At 46.8% G+C, this 21,755-nt stretch overlaps 1 protein-coding gene and 1 non-coding gene across 2 annotated transcripts in view; one reads left to right on the top strand and one right to left on the bottom strand.

Annotated features, from left to right (window-relative positions):
• The window catches only part of LOC126519090 (locomotion-related protein Hikaru genki-like), a 119,652-nt gene that overhangs the window by 48,358 nt on the left and 49,539 nt on the right, over positions 1-21,755 (bottom strand). The window lies entirely within an intron of this gene.
• TRNAG-UCC (transfer RNA glycine (anticodon UCC)) lies at positions 2,197-2,268 on the top strand. Its single transcript has one exon. It is a non-coding gene; the product is annotated as a tRNA-Gly (tRNA).

Here is a 21,755-nt window from a genome sequence, read left to right as displayed (position 1 = left end):
TTGCAAAGTGGAGCGCAGGAATGCTGCGGTAAAAGGAGCTCAAGACAAGACAGGCGACCGTTGAGATTAGAAGCCCAGAGTTCTACTTCTATTACCCGCCACCATATTCCGAGACCAGGTAAAGTGTAATAGTGGGGTTCGAGATTCGTATGCAGAAGACATAGTCAATGTTCAATAGCTTCGCAAAGAAGCAAGAATTCACGATCACTAGTCAGCCTCTAAAGAGTGTAGAGGAGTCCATTTACCTAGGTCAATTACTCAGAAGTGTACATCATAAGAAGGATATTTACAGAAAAAATTGGGTTGTAGTGCGCGCGCAGGCATTAACAAATCGTGCCTTGGAGCTGACCATTGTTTTTTAATAGAAAAGTGTGCAATGAAAGTCCTAATCATTGCCCTAATCATTTTCTTCAGTGTATTACAAGTAGTTGTTTGTTAACTGGGCACCATAGTATAACAACGAGGTTACAAAAACATTTTTTCGTTAGTGCTGCAGCGCAACAAAATGTGAGGGAAAAATGCAAAATACCTCTACGTCCTAATCAATTTTTCAGTGTTTTGCAAGCAGTTATTCCTTCTCGCCCATGTGTCCATATACACGGAAACTAATGCGTTAAATTCTGGGGCGCTATAACTTCAAACTAATCCAAACTTTTCTATTCCAATTCTGCTATCAGTCCTCCGCGATTGGAGAAAAACTTTTTTGGACCACCCCCACTTCACCTGTCTGTAACGCGACGTCACGAAACCGCGATACCTCCCCATCTGATATGAGGTGCTCAGACTGATTATGCATCATTTCACCGAAAAATGCAAAATCGTTATTTCTGATTCAACGCCCTTTCGCCATTAGCCCCCGGCTATGGTGAAAAGTTTTCGGGCTGCAGCCACTTCACCTGCCTTTCGCGCGACGTCCCAAAAGTGCAAAAACTCACCGCGTGAAGGTGACGTGTACGCATTCAAGATGCATTAATATGCCGAACAAAACTGAATTTTCTTCCTAATAGCCGCAGACTGCCCCGTTCCAAAATGAATAAAAGATGGATGCCGCCGATCGCTCCGGCGCTGGCCACTCGCACTTGTCGGAGAGCATGGGTTTATTTGCGCATAATAATACTTCTCGCGTGGGTTTGCACCATTTTCGAGCACTTTCGGCGCGTTTACGCCTCATTCTGTCAACTCTTCTTTGCTTAGGATCCATTTTAGCGTCATTCTCAATCTTCTGTTGCATGCCGCCGCGATTTTCCACCAGCCACCGCAAGTTAAGCAAGGGAAAGCGGGCCAATCGCAAACGCCAGCACGACCCTTTTCATCCGGTTATCGATTTCCAGTGCACTGGCTCTGCCCCATCGAATCCCTCTCCACTTGAGCGTGCTGCTCGCCTCTTGTCAGCCAATTAGATACGACAAGCCGCTGAGTGTAAGCAATGCTATTCGTTTTTCAAGCAAGCAAAAGTGACCTCCTATGAACGAGGAGGGCGTTTGATTCCCCTGTTCAGACAACCCTAAGGGTGTCCGCCCGATGCTTGCGTCGGCGCTTGCGCAAATTTGACGTCAGGAGATTGCAATAAAAACATATTGGAACAGTTTTACCTTATAGGGCCCCTGAAAGACCTACACTGTAATTTTTCTCTGAGCTGTTAAATAATAATATATGGGGTTTTACGTGCCAAAACCACTTTCTGATTATGAGGCACGCCGTAGTGGGGGACTCCGGAAATTTTGACCACCTGGGGTTCTTTAACGTGCACCTAAATCTAAGTACACGGGTGTTTTCGCATTTCGCCCCCATCGAAATGCGGCCGCCGTGGCCAGGATTCGATCCCGCGACCTCGTGCTCAGCAGCCTAACACCATAGCCACTGAGCAACCACGGCGGGTCTTCTCTGAGCTGTTCCTTTAGACTAATGCGTATTACATATCAGGGGCCAGCGCTCGTGCACAGAGCTGTCACATTGTCTTTCTGCGAGCGAGCAGAAGCAAGGGTAGCAGCTGTGGGGTGAGCGTTTTCCGCATCTGCGGCCGAGGCGTAAGCAACGCAGCAACACGCGGACGGCGGCGGTCGCCCGATTTGGTCTGGGCCGTCTATATACATACAGCGAGGATTGACCTGTTTTCTCTCACTCAGTGCTCTTTCGTCGCTTGGTTTCGCTACGTATGCGGCACAAGAGCAGCGGAAGGCAGCGGTCTAAACGTGCGCGTCGGTGGTATAGTGGTTAGCATAGCTGCCTTCCAAGCAGTTGACCCGGGTTCGATTCCCGGCCGACGCAGGTTTTTATTTTTCTGCATGAAAAATTATTTTATTTACAGAAATATCTTACAATAATTGCATATTGCCGGGGATAAGATATGACAAAGACACCTAGAGATTCTCAGATAAGCTCGAGAGCAACTTAAGGACCGCGCACAGGATGACGGATAGAAAGACACAGGAAGAGAGCGGTGTGGATGAGGGAGTAATCAGCAAGAGCTGATATTCTAGTTGACATTAAGAGAAAAATATGCAGCTGGGCAGGCTATCTAATGCGCCGGGTAGATAACCGGTGGACCATTAGAGTTACAGAGTCGGTGCCAAGGGAAGTAAAGTGCAATCGTCGACGGCAGGAAACTAGGTGGGGTGACGAAATTAAAAAATCTCTAGGCGCCAGTTCGAAAGAGCTAGCGCAGGACAGGTCTTATTGAAGATCGCAGAGAGAGGTCCTCGTCCTGCAGTGGACAGAATAGGCTGAAACTGCTGCTGCTGATGATGATAATTGTTCTCGTCGCTATGGCTGTGCTTTGAGTGTTATACGTCTTGTTGGGCACCAGTGCGCCCATTAAATACGTTGGAGACTCAGAGGCTCGCAGTGGCTGGTTCTTCGGTGTCAATACATTGTAACACTGTTGTATCACAACTTAGCGGAATCGTACTTTTGTCAACACAAATAACATATCAATGTAGAAAAGTAAATCCACGGTACGTTTCGGTTATCACGTCTGCAGCACTGCATTTCTAAACCACATGTAGGCATTTTTGGGTAGGCAAAGCTAGCGCTTAAGCGTTCACCGCGCTACTCCTGGCAGTTTAATCCTTTCAGTCGAACATCGGGTGCCACGTCGTTTAATTAGAGTGTCTACTATTACAAATAATGAAGGCGTAACAAATCATCAAAGAAAGTAGCTTGTCAGAAGTTTTAAAACGTTTTAGCTATAACCCAAAGGATATAAAGGAAGCGAAATAAGCCTGTATACGTGATTTCCTGTATTCATCTTAATCAACTTCAGTTGTTTGACAGTACTCGTCCTGGGTCTGGGCCATGCTGTTGCCATCGTCTTCATCGGTGATTTAAACTTTGCATCTAACGCGCCCATTCCAACGCGCCCAAATAATTCAACCCTATCGTAGTTGGCGGTACGTGGAATAACCTTTTCACAATAAACAAGAAGTTCTTGACGCTTTGTAGTAACTGCCGTTATTTTTTACTCCTTTAGTTATATTTAGCAAATTAGAGACATTTTATTAGCCAACCATGGCAGCTCATCTTTGCAGCAACGCTAGGCTAGAATTTTCAGGCTAAAGCCTGTTTCACATGATGCGATTTTCGTCGCACCGAAAGTGCGATTTCAGTCGTTTGCGACGAAAATCCTAGTCGCAGTGCCGACCCCCCGATTTTCGGCAGCGACCAACCGGTTGGTCGTACAGTCACACCGTCGCTGCGATCGCTGCGATTTTCCGTCGAAATTGCGAGGACAGCTATTTCGCCGGTTTGTTTTGGGAAATGGCGTGTCGTACAACAAGTGCGATGCGCGGAGACATGGATTACCGAATTCGGTACGTACCCCAAGGGGGAATAAAAAACTTGTACCGCAGGTTCCATTCTCCCATTTCTATACGTTCGTTGACACGTTACGCAGGAGTTGAAGTGCATTTCCACGTTTGCGTCGTAAACCTTTGCGAGTTGCCACGAGACGACATGGCCTTTTATTCTTTTCACAGTTTTGTTGTGTAGCATACAAAAATCGCGCGTACGGAGCAGCTTAAATAATTTCAACCTAGACAAGGGCAAATGACCAGACAGTAAAGTACCCAACATTTCATCGTTGTACCCAACGCGATACCGTTTAGTTGCATCTTCTTGTCGGTTTTCAAGCGTGCATTTCCCGATGCACCTTGAAAGGTTATCTTACCACACTTACTAAATTTGACAGCAAACGTGTAGTCTATAAAAATGAATTTTGTACGCTATCACTAACTCTGTGACTTGAATAAACAGCGTCGTTAATTTGTTTATGAATATTTCATGCAGGCTAAGTTGCACTTTTTCTCTGGTGAATATTTTCTTGCACAGAAACCAGTAAACATTGGATATCTTGCGGAATTTGTACCCTTACTGCACATGTAATAGCATTTGCCCTGTACCGTAATTAACTCTACAGTAAGTAAATTATTAACTTGTTTGCTTGCTGTAGTGGCACAGTTCCAACGTACCCTCGTGCACCGTCATGTAAAATTCGGGCAACAATGCGAAAAGCAGGCAAACAGCCTGTTCTTCTGGAGTTAAAACAGTAAGAAACGACACGGAAAAGAAAAGTAAATCAAAACAGTGCAATGAAGTGAGCCAATTGCATCCCTTCCTGTGAAACTTTGAATCTTTTAAGTACAAACGGTTCTTGCACGTTCGCAGCTGATCAATTGTGCAGAAACATTCATGCCTTACATGTTTCTAATAATATCAATTTCTATTAAGTTTGTGATCACATATGTTAGAGGGTAAACCCATAAAACGATATCTGCTGTGATTACTACCTTTATAAGTAATGAAATACCATGCTACTTGCAAGAACATATCACCCTGGGATATTAAAAGAAATTTCTGCATTTCAAATATATACAATATGTGGTTTATTCTATAAAGGACCGCAAACATATTCGAAGGTTTACCTACATGCAAGCAAGAAAAAAATCTGTAGACAAAAAACTTTTGGCTATAGCCACTGTTGCTATAGCATTCTGCTGCTAACACAAGGCGAGGGGTTTAATTGCCAGCCATGGCAGCCACATTTCGATGGGAGTCACATGTAAAAAAAGCTCATGCACTTATATTTAGGTCATTATCTGTTATTGAACCCTCAAACTTCCAAATACTATTGTATAAGGGGGTACGCTGACGCAAAATATAACACCAATCGAAAGCAAAGGACACAATTGTAAAACAAGCGCCTTTTATGATACTTCGAATGTGTAAACATTCATTGCTTCAGTATGTATTGTTCAGCAGCACTGCACAAATAAGCAAGATCAGGCATACCATGTACTCTGCCAGGAAGCTGGTTCTACAGATGTATAAATGTCAGGACATGGATGCTCATACTACATCATGCACACAGCACAAAGAAAACGTTACAAAGAAAAAAAGAACGATAACTCCGTCCAAGACCCCGATTTCACATCCGAATCTATGCGCCAGCACACACACACGCACACATACACACACAAATGTTGCAAGGGTGCATAGCATGAAGCAGTATCGACAGGACGACAATAGAGACGGATGAGGGCTAACTCTTAAATAAGTTTCATTGTAAAAACGTGGCGATTTATAAAATTTACCAGAACAAAGACAGCTTTAAAGGCTAAATAAATATTGGTGCTTGATGCAACCAAACATAAATAAAAACGATACAGAAAGAAAATACAGGAAAATTCCAAGTGTAGAAAAAAACCATTACATTCGCCAATCCTACATGCAAGCACCTTTCAAGAAGCACCGTTCTTATTCCAATAGACAGATTGACAGCTTGCTTATGCAAGCACACTCTTCCAGTTCCAGGCAATTGGAAAACGTTTACTTTCTTGGAAGGTAGCTGCATGCGCACTTGGGGATCACAATGTTTGTCGGAAGTGGGGGGGGGGGGGACACGAGCTTACACAACAGCTCGTGCATGTGAAAGACACGTTGGAAAAGTACAAGTTCCCAGGCGTGGTGTATGTTATTCCGTGTGCGGGCTGCCGGTATCTCTACGTTGGAGAAACCGGCCACTTCAAAACGACACTTAAGAGGAAGCTTTAGCTCGGGCCCAACTCCGACGCGGCCTATTCCAATTCATGTAAAACGCAAAAACGTTTTTATGAGATAACCCCTCGACCGATTTTGATGAAATTTGTTGCATTGGAAAGAGAAAGTTAAATTCTAGTGACTATTGGAAGCGGAATTTCGATTTAGGGCTTGAATTTTCTTAAAACGATTTTCAAATATTTCACCGTTTGAAAAAAATAGAAGCACGAAGGTTACAAATTCATAGCTCTGCATCAAGAACTGATATCGCGGTTCTGTAAACGGCATCCATTAGATCATTCAAAGCGGACAAATTCAATATGTCATTTTACATCCTACGTGAATTTGTTACGTTGGTTACAACGGTTTTGCAAAAGTTGTATTTCCCTGTGATTAAATTTTTTTGTATTCATGTGTAACATATCAATTTTGTCCACTTTAGATGTACTACTAGATGCAGTTCACAGAATTGTCTTATCATTTTTAGTGGTTGAGTTACAAAGTTGTAAACTTGATAGTTTCGTTTTTTAAAAATTTTCAATTTTTGCCAATTTTTAATAAAAAATTGACGACCTAACTTAAAAATTCGAAACCAACAGTCACTATATTTTACGTTTGTCATTCAAATGCAACAAACCTCGTCAAATTTGGTGCAGTGGTTGCCGAGAAAAACGAATTATGCTTTTACATGTATTTAGATAGGAGCACCCGAGCTAAAGCTTCCTCTTAAGAGGAAGCTTTAGCTCGGGTGCTCCTATCTAAATACATGTAAAAGCATAATTCGTTTTTCTCGGCAACCACTGCACCAAATTTGACGGGGTTTGCTGCATTTAAAAGAAAACTTAAAATCTAGTGACTGCTGGTTTCGAATTTTTGAGTTAGGTCGTCAATTTTTTATTAAAAATTGGCAAAAATTAAAAAGTTTCAGAAAACGAAACTATCAAGTTTACAACTCTGTAACTCAACCACTAAAAATGATAATACAATTCTGTGAATTGCATCTAATAGTACATCTAAAGCGGACAAAATTGATATGTTACACATGAATATAAAGAAATTTCATCATAGGGAAATACAACTTTTGCAAAACCGTTGTAACCAACGCAACAAATTCACGTAAGATGTAAAACGACATATTGAATTTCTCCGCTTTGAATGATCTAATGGATGCCGTTCACAGAACCGCGATATCAGTTCTTGATGCAGAGCTATGAATTTGTAAACTTCGTGCTTCTATCTTTTTCAAACGGTCAAATATTTGAAAATCGTTTAAAGAAAATTCAAGCCCTAAATCGAAATTCCGCTTCCAACAGTCACTAGAATTTAACTTTCTCTTTCAAATGCAACAAATTTCATCAAAATCGGTCCAGGGGTTATCTCATAAAAACGTTTTTGCGTTTTTACATGTATTTGAATAGGCCGCGTCGGAGTTGTGCCCGAGCTATAGCTTCCTCTTAAGCACTACAGGAATGATGTCCAGAAACGACACGTTGCATCGAATGCCTTGGCCCAACACTGCACAACCACGTCACATACGATTAACTGGGAGAAGTCTCGCATGATTGCCAAGGAACGAAATCATTCTTCGCGTCTTTATCTTGAGTCCCTAATCATCCGAACCACGGTGCGCACTCTTAATCGCAACGAAGGCAAGCTGCCGCCCATCTATGCCAGATGCCTTAGTCATGTTTTGAAGCTCACATGAAAGGGGCGCCAGCTCGGCCGCTTGTTACATTGTGAACAAGCCTCCCATTGGGGAGCCTAAATGTAAATATATATTTTAAACCACTTTGGTCGGTGTCGGGACCAATTCTATTTAAGTAAGCCTAGGCGAAATATTCGTGGTGCGATCACAGAAACCCTACTGCCGGGGTATGAGCCATTGCATTTGTCTTACGTGGCGGACGGACCAATTTCTCGTTGCGTAGGCATAGAAATTCTTATGCATTTAATACATGTACATTTATCTACGCATTGTTGCAGCGAAGAGACACAGAGGAGGACAGGGTTAAGACGAGATCATGATGACCTAATTATTTCGCACAAAAATGGTGGTGAGCCATTGGCTACACCGACAGTGACGTCGTTTCTCTCTTGCAGCAGAGCGCACGGGTAAGTCTCTCTCCGACTTCGCAATAGGTTAAAAATGTCTCCCTGTATTTAATTAAATGAAATGTGCAGCCCCGGTGTTTCACTTGGTAACTACAGGAAATAACCGAGTCATAAATGCTGTGATTAACGCATTACGAAACACAAAGGCGTAACATAATTCAGAAAATCTTTGATGGACCCGCTGGATTACCACAATGAACAACTCATTGCACCCTCCATTATGGTGATTGCGGGAAGCGTGATGTGTGGCAATCCAAATAAACAATGTGATAAACCGAAGCCAAACGTGTGCGTAACCTCGGTAAGAAACACAGACATAACGAATAATTCAGAAAGACTTTAATAAACAGCCTTAAGTATTTGTAGGAGCATGCGGCAACCGAGCAGCTTTACTCAAACAGCAGTGGCCGGTGCAGGATAAGAAACCAGCGTTTATTCGTTTCACACGCTGTAACAAGCAGCGGTTGCTTGCCCGTTGCTGATATTAGTGCACGTGGTACCGAAGTAACTCGACATGCACTCTTCAATAATTGGCTTCAGAGACGGCTTCGTGGGAGGCATATTGGTCAGGTAGTCAACGGCCACACTGACTTCTACGCACGGTTGATAGAGTGTAGGAAGGCGCTTCGGCATTCGTCTAAGGATGTTCGTTGTGGGCAACTGGCAATTGCAATTCCTGCCCGTCTGGTGGAGGCGGGTCCGGGGTTGTAGCATTATGAGGAAGATGAGGTCCGCCTCATGATGCGCCTGCTGAGGTGCGGTAGGGGCGTCCTGATGACCTGCAAAGTCCTTGATCCCGCGTCGTCGTTCGGCCTCCGCCCCCATCTCTAATCATGCATGCTGGAAACAACTGCGCGATCGTCAACATAAAACGTGTCGGAGTGTGTTATGCGCCTCCGTTAGATAGGTCACAGGGCTGACTAGCCGTGCTAGACGCCCTTCCGTCCATGACACCTTCTCTTGCCTGGCAGTCATCACGTATATCCAGCCTCCTTCCCCAAGTGAAAGTGGATCTCCGTTGGCCATGCTAGCGTTTTAGCGCTGCTCGCTTTCTCTGCATGCAGTCCCAGAACGATGGCCTTCGTAATGACAGATTCATGCATGGCGTTCGTTTCAGAAACATCTCGGCCGAAAACTTACCGGCTGCCGCGTTAGCTGTTGTACTATTCGCCAGCAAGAATTCGTATATCTCACCCTCATTGTTCTGCCGTAATCTCCCTTGTTGTCGTGTATCAACTGCTTGTGAAGGCTCCCCTTAAAAATTTGCACCAACATTTCGGCAGCTGCGTCGGATTTCAGATGGTATGGCGGGCTATACATGCGTCGGACGCCTCATGCATTGAATTCCTGGAACTCCTGCGATGAAAACTGTGGGCCGTTATTAGAAATTACTTGTTCAGGAAATTTTTAAGCAGCGAATAGACTCCGCAAGCACTCGATAGTTTTCGCGGATGTAGTTTGGCGCATAGGATATAATTCGATCCACTTTGGAAACGAGGCAACGCCTAAGAGGAATGTCGATTTCTTTTTTTTTTCAGTAAAAAAAATTCACATGCTCTCGCTGACAGCAACGGGCAAGAAATGGCAATGGCTCGAGCGGAGAACGGGGAGCACTGTTTTGCATCTCTTGGCAAATGCTGCACTTTTTTACCGTTTTTTTCTATGTCTGCGTCTAGCCCTGGCCACCATAGCAGGCCGCATGCGAGCATCTACATAAGTTAGGCTCAGGGGTGTTCTACGTGCAACAGTCCCAACGCTGCGTCTTGCAAATTTGTTGGCACATTAACATGACTTCCTCATGACACGCATCCTGCTTCCAATGATAGCCCCGCACATATCTTATAGTAGTGTACATGTTCAATCTCTTTGACTCGTGCTGGTCATCCTTCCAGAGTATATCGGCAGACCTTGCTGAGTGTGCCGCCACACTTGCTCGCTTTAGCAACACCCTTAGCCGTGAGCGCCGTATTTCAAGCACAGGGAGGGTATCTGTCTCATCCATACCGGTTCCACTTTAAATCGGCCGTTTGGACAGCACACATTTTTTTTTTTTTTAATAATGGGGTTTTACGTGCCAAAACCACTTTTTGATTACGAGGCACGCCGTAGTGGGGGACTCCGGAAATTTGGACCACCTGGGGATCTTTAACGTGCACTTAAATCTAAGTACACGGGTGTTTTCGCATTTTGCCCCCATTGAAATGCGGCCGCCGTGACCGGGATTCGATCCCGCGACCTCGTGCTCAGCAGCCCAACACCCTAGCCACTGAGCAACCACGGCGGGTGGACAGCATACATGCAACTTCCATTTGAGATGCCTTTCGATATCTCAAGTCGTACCGATCAGAAGCCAAGGTTAAAGACCATCGTTCCATGTGAGCAGCCGCCAAAGAGGGAACCTGCTTCGGTGGTTCTACGGGGCCTATGACTAGTTCATGGTCCGTGAACAACGTAAATGCCCGCCCATACAGGTAGCCATGGAATTTCTTGAGGGCAAATATTATCGCCAGCCCTTCTCGTTCCCTCTGGCCATAGTCATACTCGCCTTGCGATAGCATCCTGGACGCAGAAGCAGTAGGTATTACAGCGAAGCTGTTTACCTCTAGCCCCCGTGTGCATCCCCTGGACGCGTATCCTGGGGGACTTGGGTCCGTATTGTGGACAGGAATGCCAACACGTCTGCGCGCAGTCGACTATTTGGGGGAAAGAGTATGGCGACGGTGCCGGTGCACGTGGCCTGCGCTTCGGTGGTTATACCGTCACGCGTGCCAAAGGTGGCGGCATTGCTGAAGTAGCGGTTACAACGGATACAGGGGAGGTACGCTGACCGCGGTGACGCTTGTGTCGGCGTAGTGTGTCACCGTATAATATATGCATGATTTCTTAGTGTTTGCAGCGCATGTATGCAGCCTAAGTAGCTTCCTTGGTAATCGGGCCCCATGTTAATGTTGCGGCCCCACGAAGCTTAATGCTTCCGCATGAAAAATGGGATTGGAATATACCCTCCTAGCAATTGCCATAACCCCGAGTTTTTCCTATACTATTTGGGAGTATGTGCAAAAGAACCTCGCTGAGCCCATACTGCGCCGCACGACAACTTAGAGCCAAGGGTCGCTTCGGATCATAGTAAGCAAGTACAGGAACTGTCATGAACCAGTTCTTCGAATCTCGAAACGCGAGAGCAGATTTGTCTACCCAATTCCAACGCTAGGCTTTCTGCAAGAGATCGTAGAGCGGCGCAGCCAGCGTCGCCAAGTTCGACAGGACCTTACTAAGCAACTACCGGACTGGTCATGAGCAAGACTTCGTATGTCGAAACGCGATAGCACACTTGCCTGCCAAATTTCAATGCTTGGCCTTATTCAAAAGCCTGTAGAGTGGCGCAGCCACCGTCGCCAAGTTCGACAGGATCATATTGTCACGTGCTAGTGACTGAAGAAAACAGCCAAACTGAGAAAGACGAAACTAGCGTTTTATTGGGCGAACTTGTGCCCTCAAAAAAAGGCTGCACTCAAAGGACGGCGACAGCGGCGAACGCAGTCTTCGATCGTCGAAAATCTGATCAACGGGTCAAGCGCATCGGCTTTTATACATCAATCGTCGAATGTTCCACACTAATCGTTGGGACCCGTGCGCCTTCCACAAAGTTCTACATTATTCGCGTCGCGCACACATGCAATCAGATTACACAAGGTTCGGTTACAGACAGTGGATCGAACCATCAATAACATTCCAGAACCTTCCCACACATGAAAGCGCATCCTGCGTTTTGCGATAACATTTGTTACGCGGTGAAACGTGCCACCCGATGAAGACAAGTACACGTGTCAATACCCCCCTCTTAAGAAAGCATCGACCCGATGCTGCAAACAAACGAAAGTAATAAAAAAAGCACTCACAGCAACGAAAACAACAAAGTAAGGAAGTTCGTCAGCGTCCGTAAAAGGATTTAAGACGCACCACGTGGGCCACTTCAGATCGTACGCGGCGCCGCTGTGAATGCGAAATGCCGTCTGGCACGACCTCATAGTCCACTGCGCCAATACGTCGGATGACCTTGTAGGGTCCGAAATAGCGTCGTAGTAGTTTCTGACTGAGTCCTCGTCGGCGTATCGGGGTCCATACCCAAACATGGTCGCCGGCATGGTACTCGACGAAGCGTCGTCGGACGTTGTAGTGTCGGCTGTCGGTCCTCTGCTGGTTTTTGGTCCGCAGGCGGGCGAGCTGTCGGGCTTCTTCGGCGCGCTGGTGGTAGGCAGCGATGTCAAGATTCTCCTCGTCTGTGACGTGCGGCAGCATGGCGTCGAGCGTCGCCATCGGGTTCCTGCCTTAAACCAGTTTGAACGGCGTGATCTGTGTTGTTTCTTGCGCCGCCGTGTTGTAAGCGAATGATACGTACAGTATTACGGCATCCCAGGTCTTGTGTTCGACGTCGACGCACATTGCTAGCATGTCGGCGAGGGTCTTATTCAGCCGCTCCGTCAGACCATTCATCTCTGGGTGGCAGGCCGTTGTCCTCCTGTGTCTTGTCTGAATGTATTGCAGAATGGCTTGGGTGAGCTCCCCTGCAAAGGCCGTTCCTCTGTCTGTGATGAGGACTTCTGGGGCGCCATGTCGCAGCAGGAGGTTTTTGACAAAGAATTTCGCCACTTCGGCTGCGCTACCTTTCGGCAGTGCTTTAGTTTTGAGCGAAGCGGGTGAGGTAGTCCATCGCCACGACGATCCATTTATTTCTGGTTGTTGACGTCGGACAAGCCCATCCCGATCTGCTGGAATGGTCGGCAAGGAGGCTCGATTGGCTGTAGTAATCCGGCTGGCCTTGTCGGTGGTGTCATGCGTCGCTGACAGTCTCGGCATGTTCTGACATAACGGGTGACGTCGGCGTTCAGGCGCGGCCGATAATACCTTTCCTGTATCCTCGATAGTGTCCGGGAAAATCCGAGGTGTCCAGCGGTCGGATCGTCATGTAGGGCGTGAAATACTTCTGGACGCAATCCTGACAGGACAACAAGAAGGTAGTTGGCGCGCACTGGTGAGAAGTTCTTCTTTACGAGTAGGTTGTTTTGAAGCGAGAACGAAGGCAATCCTCGCATAAATGCCCTAGGGACAACGTCGGTGTTCCCTTCCAAATACTCGACGAGGTTTTTCAACTCCGGGTCTGCTCGCTGCTGTTCAGCGAGGTCTTCCGAGCTTAAAATGCCAATGAAGGCGTCGTCATCTTCGTCATCTTGCGGTGGCGAGTCAATGGGGGCGTGTGATAGGCAATCAGCGTCAGAGTGTTTTCGTCCGGACTTATAGGTTACAGTGATATCATATTCTTGCAGTCTTAGGCTCCACCTCACCAGCCGTCCTGAAGGCTCCTTTAAATTCGCTAGCCAACACGAGGCGTGACGGTCGCTGACGACTTTGAATGGCCTGCCATAGAGGTAAGGGCGAAATTTCGCTGTAGCCCAAACGATGGCGAGGCATTCCTTTTCGGTTGTCGAATAATTGCCTTCCGCTTTTGACACCGACCGGCTAGCGTAAGCTATCACGTGTTCATGTCCATTTTTTTCTCTGGACTAGCACGGCACCGCGGCCTGGGCTACTGGCGTCAGTGTGGATTTCGGTATCGGCGTGCTCGTCGAAGTGCGCTAGTACGGACGGCGACTGCATGCGGCGTTTGAGTTCTTGAAATGCGTCGGCCTGCGGCGTTTCCCACTTTAACTCGACGTCATATTAGTTAGCTGTGTCAGCGGCTCAGCGATGCGTGAAAAGTCCTTGACAACTCGCCTGTAGTAGGCACACATGCCAAGAAATCTACGCACTGCCTTCTTATCGATGGGCTGCGGGAACTTTGCGATGGCAGCTGTCTTCTGCGGGTCGGGGCGAACTCCTGACTTGCGGATGACGTGGCCAAGGAACAGAAGCTCATCGTAAGCGAAGCGGCACTTTTCGGACTTCCGAGTGAGCCCTGATGACTTGATGGCCTCTAGTACTGTCGCAAGCCGCCTAAGGTGTTCGTCGAAATTTCCGGCGAAGACGACGACGTCATCGAAGTAAACAAGACAGGTCTCACGTGTAGTTGTCTTCATCGGGTGACACGTTTCAATATTAAGCAACTGCCGGACTGGTCATGAACAAGTTCTTCGCATCTCGAAACGCGAGAGCTCACTTGCCTGCCCAATTACAACGCTTGGCCTTCTTCAAGAGCTTGCCGAGCGGCGCAGCCATCGTCGCGAAGTTCTACAGGATCATTGTAAGCAAGTACGGGAAGGGTCATGAGCAAATTCTTCGTATGTGGAAACGCGAGAACACACTTACCTGCCCAATTCCAACGCCTGGCATTCTTCAAGAGCTCGTAGAGCGGCGCAGCCACCGTCGCCAAGTTCAACAGGAGCTCCGAGTAGAATGTTGCCATGCGAAGGAAAGCCTTCAGATCTGTACCATTCATAGTATCGGGTGCAACCTTTATCGTCCTTACTTTCGATCCGAGTGGCCTGATTACCTCCGCAGAAATTCCGTGGCGAACGTACGGACTTCGCTGCAAAAGAGCTCGCTATTTCCCATGCGCAGCTGCACGTTGCGAGCCCGAACATCTCTTGCAGCTTTAGCCACCATTGATTCGCGCTCGAACGTACAATCATGGCATCATCAAAGTAGCGCAATAATGAAGAGATACTTTTAAAAAGCCCATCCATGAGCCACTGGAAAACGGCAGGAGCACTTGCGACGCCATAATGTAGCCGCTGGTATTTGTAAAACCTTGATGTGTGTTTAGAGTTAAAATCGCCTTCGCATCTTCGTTAAGGTCCACTTATTGGTAAGCGGCCGCAGGATCATGAACAGAAAATACCTTTGAGCATGCTAACGTTGCCAAAGAAGTGGCCCAATCACTTCTGATGACATTTTTCAATACCCCACTCCGTCCTAAGGCGTTCAGTTCCTGGGAAACATCTTGCCTCAGGACAAATGGCAGGGGACAGGCCTTGCAATATACTGACTTGCTGTTTGGCTTCAATTGAACTTGTGCTTTTCAGCCCTTTAAACCCCTTATACGATGAAAAGATGGCCTCAAATGTCTTCTTTATTTCGTCCGGGGCATGGTCTCACTGTAGAGCTTGAACTTCTTGTCAGTTCAATTTAAGCCCTCTCATCCAGTTGCGACCAATCAGATATGGCAACTCTCTTCCACCGCCATCTACTATCACCACAGGTGAAATATCAGTTTGGTCACCGTGCTCGGCTCACATGTTCACCACCCGTGTTCATGGCATTTGTACTTGCGACGCCGGCAACTTGAGGGCGTGTGACGTTTACCGCAACGGAAACACTCTAGGGGCTGGGTCGTGATTCTATAGCTGTCCTTAGAAGCAAGGTTGCCTTGCCCCAGAACATTAACTTCTAATACTGAGCGCCTTTGCAATCTGCTTTGGCGCTCTTCTAACTTGTGCCTCTGACTTGTGTCTTTGTACAGGCTAGTTCACTATTTAAGGCGATTTTTCACGCCTCCTGGAAAATCAGTTGTTCAGCTACGAACACCTCACGTTGAGTGTCCGTGCAGCATAGCCCGGAGCCTGTCGCTAAGCGCTTCATCAATAAACTTGTCAAGCTCGCAAGTTCATGCCAGATGCTTCAGCTTATCAATAAATTCGGCTACTGTCTCTTGCCCAGGTTGCACTCTTCTGTTAAATCGGCACATTCACGGCCTTTCGGTGACTGTAGTGGGTTTTCAACAGAGCCGTGACCTCGTCATGCGTTCTGATGGCTGGAGGCTGTAGTATTAGCACGTTCTGCAATACTTCATCCACTCCTGGTCCTACTCAAGTGAGGAAAACAGTTAGCTTCTTGCCTTCAGTCACATCATTTTCCAACACGTAAATCTCAACTCTTTCGAAGTAGGACTGGAAGCTCTCGCTCGTCTCATCAAAAGCATCAATTTTTCCCAACTTTGCGATTGCAGCGCCGGCCAGGCAGTAATCGTCTTCAACAATAACAGAAGAAGCAAGTGGGAAGCCACCGCGACCCCATCCTCGTCGCCAGCAAATGCAGTAGCGTGTGACACCCGAGCAGCTGTACTTAAAACAACAAGCTATCAGCGTTTTTTCGTTTTCACACGTTTTTATATGCCGTGGGGGCTTATCCGCTGCTGATCTCAGTGCGCGTGATGCCAAAGTGGCGCGTCGTGCACTTAAAGTTGTCACTGTCCTGCATAACTCAGCATTTATGCTTTCATGGTTTGTTAAAAAAATTAGGGGGTTTAACATCCCAAAACCACTTTCTGAATATGTGGCACGCCCAAGTGGTGGACTCCGAAAATTTCGACCACCTGGGGTTCTTTAACGTACACCTAAATTTAAGGACACGGGTGTTTTCGCATTTCGCCTCCATCGAAATGCGGCCGCCGCGGCCGGGATTCGATCCCGCGACCTCGTGCTCAGCAGCCCATCACCATAGCCACTGAGCAACCACGGCGGGTTTTCATGGTTTGTTAATGGCGCAGCAAGTATAGTTGACTTTCAAGGGATGATTAGTGTGTAGGTTTATATGTGACTCTAAAAAACGCTGTGAAAAAAAAAGGCTTTTCACCACCATATACATACAAAATAGAACACCCAATAGTTAAAAAAAACTCTTTCCCAAACATCTCATAAACATCTTACGCACATAAAAACTGTTAGCAGCGCGCACACTAATTTCGTAGCGAAAGTGACTACTGATCGCGCTGGGCCACCAGTGCCAAAGTAAATTGATTACCATGGGTCTAAATACATGCAATGTGGGATACTAAGCGTATCAGCTTAATGTCAGGTGTCTTATTAATGTATTAGTAACATGGTGAACGGCGTAAGCAACAGATAAGAATTTGACAAAATAGAGGCAGCTGCTGTTCCAGGTTCGCGTGCGTGCGGAGTATGCAGAGGTGATGCGACTCAGCATTTTCTACAGGCTATCTTTTACTTTCCGCGCTTGAGCGGGAAGTAAAGCCCTAAGAAAAATGATACGTTATATTCATTTGCATCTCAATGGAAAGTCTACTGAGCTAAAGAACGCAATAGAAACACAATTCGACTGACGATGTTTGCAGGCGTTGGTTACAGCGACGCTCACTTCTTCGACTGCTCTTCATTTCAAGCCTCCATATTACTGCTAACTTCCGTTCTGTGTGTGACAGAGACAGGACACATAAAGGACACAGAGTGAGCAGTGGCAAGTGTCCTTTGTTTACGTGCGCTACTGTATTCTTATTGCATCCACAATGAAGCTGCAGGTAAGCGCCTTATTTGAGTTGGAGCAGCCTGCTAGGCCCTTTTCTAGACGCTTTGAAACTCCGAACGCTGTTTGAGTCTTGGAGTTGCACGGGCCTTCTGGACTGTTGTCAAATGTAGCCGCTCCTAGCACCGGTCTAAGCATGCGACAATTTTTTTTTTCCTTTGTTGCTGTACAGATTTATTATAGCTGTGGAAGTGACTGGGCGCAAGTCGATGGAAGTCGCGCTATGCTGGACTAGTAAGCCAACAAATATTATTTGAAACGTCCAATGTGTCTAGGGTGCTGATTATACAATTATCCATTAATAATTCAATATAAACCTGAGGTAAATGCAACAGAATGCAATAAGAGCTATTACGCAAATGCTAGGCACTAGTGTTCAGCAGCTCGGTATAATTATTCTTTTACCTAAATGCTTTGTCGCACATTGCAGCGCAGGTTCTCACATATGTGCACACTTACGATGGCCTAGTTATGTAAACACATCTTGTGTTATTCTTATTTTTTTTATGTCAAACCGCAGAGTGCTCGCTAAAGGTACACACGCTCATAGGCAGAAAAATATTAACAAATAATAAGGGAAGAAAGAAAGAGCCAGAAAGTTGCAATTGGAAAGAATGGGAAGTTGATATATATAGTAACAATTACTGATTCACTGTAGGGATGACAAGAACAAGAGCAACATTTGGGCAGCGATGGCTTCCAGCAATCTGCCAGCGCGAAACGCGAATGCAAGCGCCGCGATTACTGTTGCGATCCCGGAACCGATGAGTCACAATCCAATACGCGCTGAACGCGCTACGATAGTACGTGCGGCTCGCCAGGCTCGTGTAGGGTTCCTGTGTATTGTCACGTATTCGCAAAGCGGTTCATCATTACTGTTTGGTATTGGTTGGCTGATTTCACTAAAATATGATGAATATCACGATTGGCTGGCGTCTTTTCTTACGAACAGCGTTATCGTAAGAGCGTTTTTTGGTAACACGGGGGACCCTGGGATGCTAGCAGGATGCACCGAGTTTCTCGCTAGCCTGTGTTTGCATGACGACAGCCAGTGAACATAGCGCGGTATGCGCTAAACCAGTATACATTAAACTGTGGAGATATAGCCACGTACGTCAACGTTGCAAAACGGAGGACTGCGCAATGTTACGCGCCAGCGGTGCCTCAACTCAATATCGCAATACCGTGACTGTCCTGCTATCTATCACATACTTATTGCAAGCCGCTTGCCACAAGTTTCTGGGGCGTGTCACCGGTGTGTCTCCTCTTTGGGACATTATATGTCTATCCGCTGTTCCTTCGCAGTACAACGCAGTGTGTAATAATTTGCAAATTATTTCAAACTACTTACATACATATCTTCCGTATTTTGAAATGCCGATGAACTAGAATAAAGTGCGTAATAAAAATACACCAAAACATTTATTCTATAATTTATTTGCACGGGTAATGCACTGAATGGAACGATAAACAAATGAAACAAGGCGCCCGCGGTTTTACCACGTGACTGCCTTTCTTGTTTTTGTTTTTTGCGCTCGCCCATGAGGAAACGCGCAAGAGATGATAACCCAGCAGTGATTTTAGATAAGCCACTGACACTGGAGGCGTTCCAAAGGTTTTATGTCTTCAGCTCACCCATCAGAGCGCGTCGCCAGAGTTCCCGCAGATCCCGAACTTTGTTTCGTATTCCACGAAATAAAATTTAGACGGAATTCGCAAAGATACCTTTTTTTTTAATACTGCACTATGGCAATAACAGACCGCATTCACTAAATACATGTTGAATAGGCACGCAGCTGTTCTTATGAGAATTTCAAGCGTGAAAGCTGTTTTGTTAAGACGGGCCGCAGTCTTCTTCTCATGAGACGTCGGTGAACATCTTCACGTCGTCAACGTTTCATAATTTTGCCCCCCCCCCCCCCCCCCTGCTGTGTCATCGCCATTTCAGTGGAAAATGTGTAGGAACCCATTGGAGATATTTCCCATGCAAGCGAATAGTAATCCCCATCGTGAATACACTGACAAAACGTAGGTGTACCTGATGACACGCTCAAATATTTGGAGATCTTGCTTGTTTTCAAAATATGGGCACTCACTGGAAGAGGTGGGTTCGTCAACTTGGTTGCTGTACCGCCTCTGAAACCGCAGCGGCCTTTCCTTTCCTGCGACCCTTGCGCTTCCTTCAAATTGTTGTATCTGCCAGGGAAACGATGGCTGTACCTTCAACCTGTGTTAAACATAGCTTTGCGGATTATTGTGTGTCGGCCTCTGTTCTCTCTGCAGGGAGAGAGTTTCACGCAACGTAAGTGACATTTTTTGAATAGTGGAACATGGTTAACGGATGAAACCAAGAGCCTAAATGATCGTATTCTTGAGCTATCGGAAATACCTATGTAATGCGCCTAGTAAGGCATTTATACGAACAACAATGCACCAATTCAACAATGATTACAGCGGATAAGTTGTATATATAGTTCGGGGAGGCTATCACCTGGCGCTGTTCTTTAAACAGAATAAACTCTCACATGTTCTTTTTTCTTCCCTCTTTAAAATGAGTCTTTCAAATGAAACCGTCGCACACCTAGGATATTTCTCTCCAGAAGACCAGCAATATGAAACGTTCTCAGATACAAAAAGTACAGCATGACTGACAAGAACCAGACAGCCATGTCAGCAACTTGATTATGAAGATGGAAATCAGCTGCGGTTGCAACTGATCTGCGATCACTCGCACCAGGAAGTTGTCGGAACTATCTTGTCTTCCTGTATCGCGGCCAGAATGCAAATTTTGTGCGCCGAAAACGCACGATTGAGCGCTGAAATCTTGGTCTGCAGTCACCTATTCCATAGTAACGTCATTTCTCTTTTCTTCTACTTCTGCTTTCTTTTTTCTCGAGCTTTTGCGTCAGAACTAGAAACTAGCGCCAACGAAGATAAAGGACGAAACGCGCTGGTGTCGTTCGGCTGAACTTGCGCTGTTGAGTTTTTTAACGCTTTTCGGCATCTGTGTGTGTCGTTTTTTTTAAAGCTCGCAAAAGAACATTGCGGGAAAGAAGCAATAAAAAAATTAATACTGTGTGGGTTTACGCGCCAGAACCGCGATTATATTAGGGAGCATATCCCGGAGTTGGGGAATACGCATTAATTTTGACCGCAAGCGGTTCGTTAGACTGCAGGCAATCGTGCACGGTGCACGACCGTTTTCCCATTCTGTCCGCATCAAAACGAGGCCGCCGTAGCCGGCCATCGCTGCGAGCACGCCATAGATCGCTACGAGACGTTCATTTGAGGGATCGCCAGCTGTTTCTGTGCAGGCGCGAGTAAGAAAATCTGGGTGCGCTAGAGGAAAAATCTGGGGGCATTTGATCCTTGAATATATGACTCTGCCTAGGCGCTACGAAGGTGGTTTCTATGTAAGCGTTTGTCCGATCTGGTCCCTAGCGGTTCAGCGGCGGCGTAGAGGTAGAGCATCCACGTCGCGTGCAAGAGGACCGTGGTTCGAATCCCGGTGCCACGCTATTTTCCACCGGATTAAAGAAGAAAAAAATCCACGTGTTGATAAAATTGCATAAACAGGCCTGGAGTGCGGCCTGATCCCAATGACCGGAACCGGTAAAGCACTCCCTCACCAGAGCAGGGATTGGCGACCCTGGTGCAGTTCTTGGCCACAACCTCCTATATGAATACAATAATCAAACCCCGGCCCTCAGTCCCACCAGCTGCCAAGCAACTGAGGCGCACGTGACGGCGGCGCACGGACACGTTGAGACGAGAAGTGACGCATCCGCCGGCCGGCGCCGGTCAGACCTCCTCGCTTCACAGTTGGGGAGCTCCTCTCCCCGGCTGCCGCGCTTTGACAAGCGTGGGCACCAACATGCACACACACACACACACGCACACACGAAGACACGTGGCGTTGAAACATGCCTGGACGCGCATGGCAGGAGGCGTTGCGGCAGCGCTGAACGGGCCAAAATGTCCGCCGCTTTGAACGAAGCCCCGGCGTCCGTTGCATCCGCGCTGGCTATACCGCGCGTCGTAGGCGAAACGTAACAGACCGCGCCGCCGGGAGAAGGAGATGCCGATGCCCAGGGGACTGCATCCGCTGTCCGTAGGGATGTCGCTCGATGATGCTCATAACCGAAGTCGGTCGTCCCTCGGCGTTTCTCGAGCGCAGCGCACAGAGAACGCCTCGTTCTCACGTTCAGGTTCACACGGGACACTGCAAAGTGACTTCGGGAGAGTTGCCATTTTTGTTCTCGTTCCCAGCAAGCGTTAGAACTACGCCGAAACTCAACCGCTCAGTCAGCAAGCACGACACAACCCTCACTAAGCCATGCCAGGCTCTTTCCCAT

The sequence above is a fragment of the Dermacentor andersoni genome, chromosome 10 (genome assembly GCF_023375885.2).
Source record: "Dermacentor andersoni chromosome 10, qqDerAnde1_hic_scaffold, whole genome shotgun sequence".
NCBI lineage: Eukaryota > Metazoa > Arthropoda > Arachnida > Ixodida > Ixodidae > Dermacentor > Dermacentor andersoni.
Note: the sequence above shows the minus strand (reverse complement) of the source record. Positions and strands in the feature narration are given on the sequence as shown.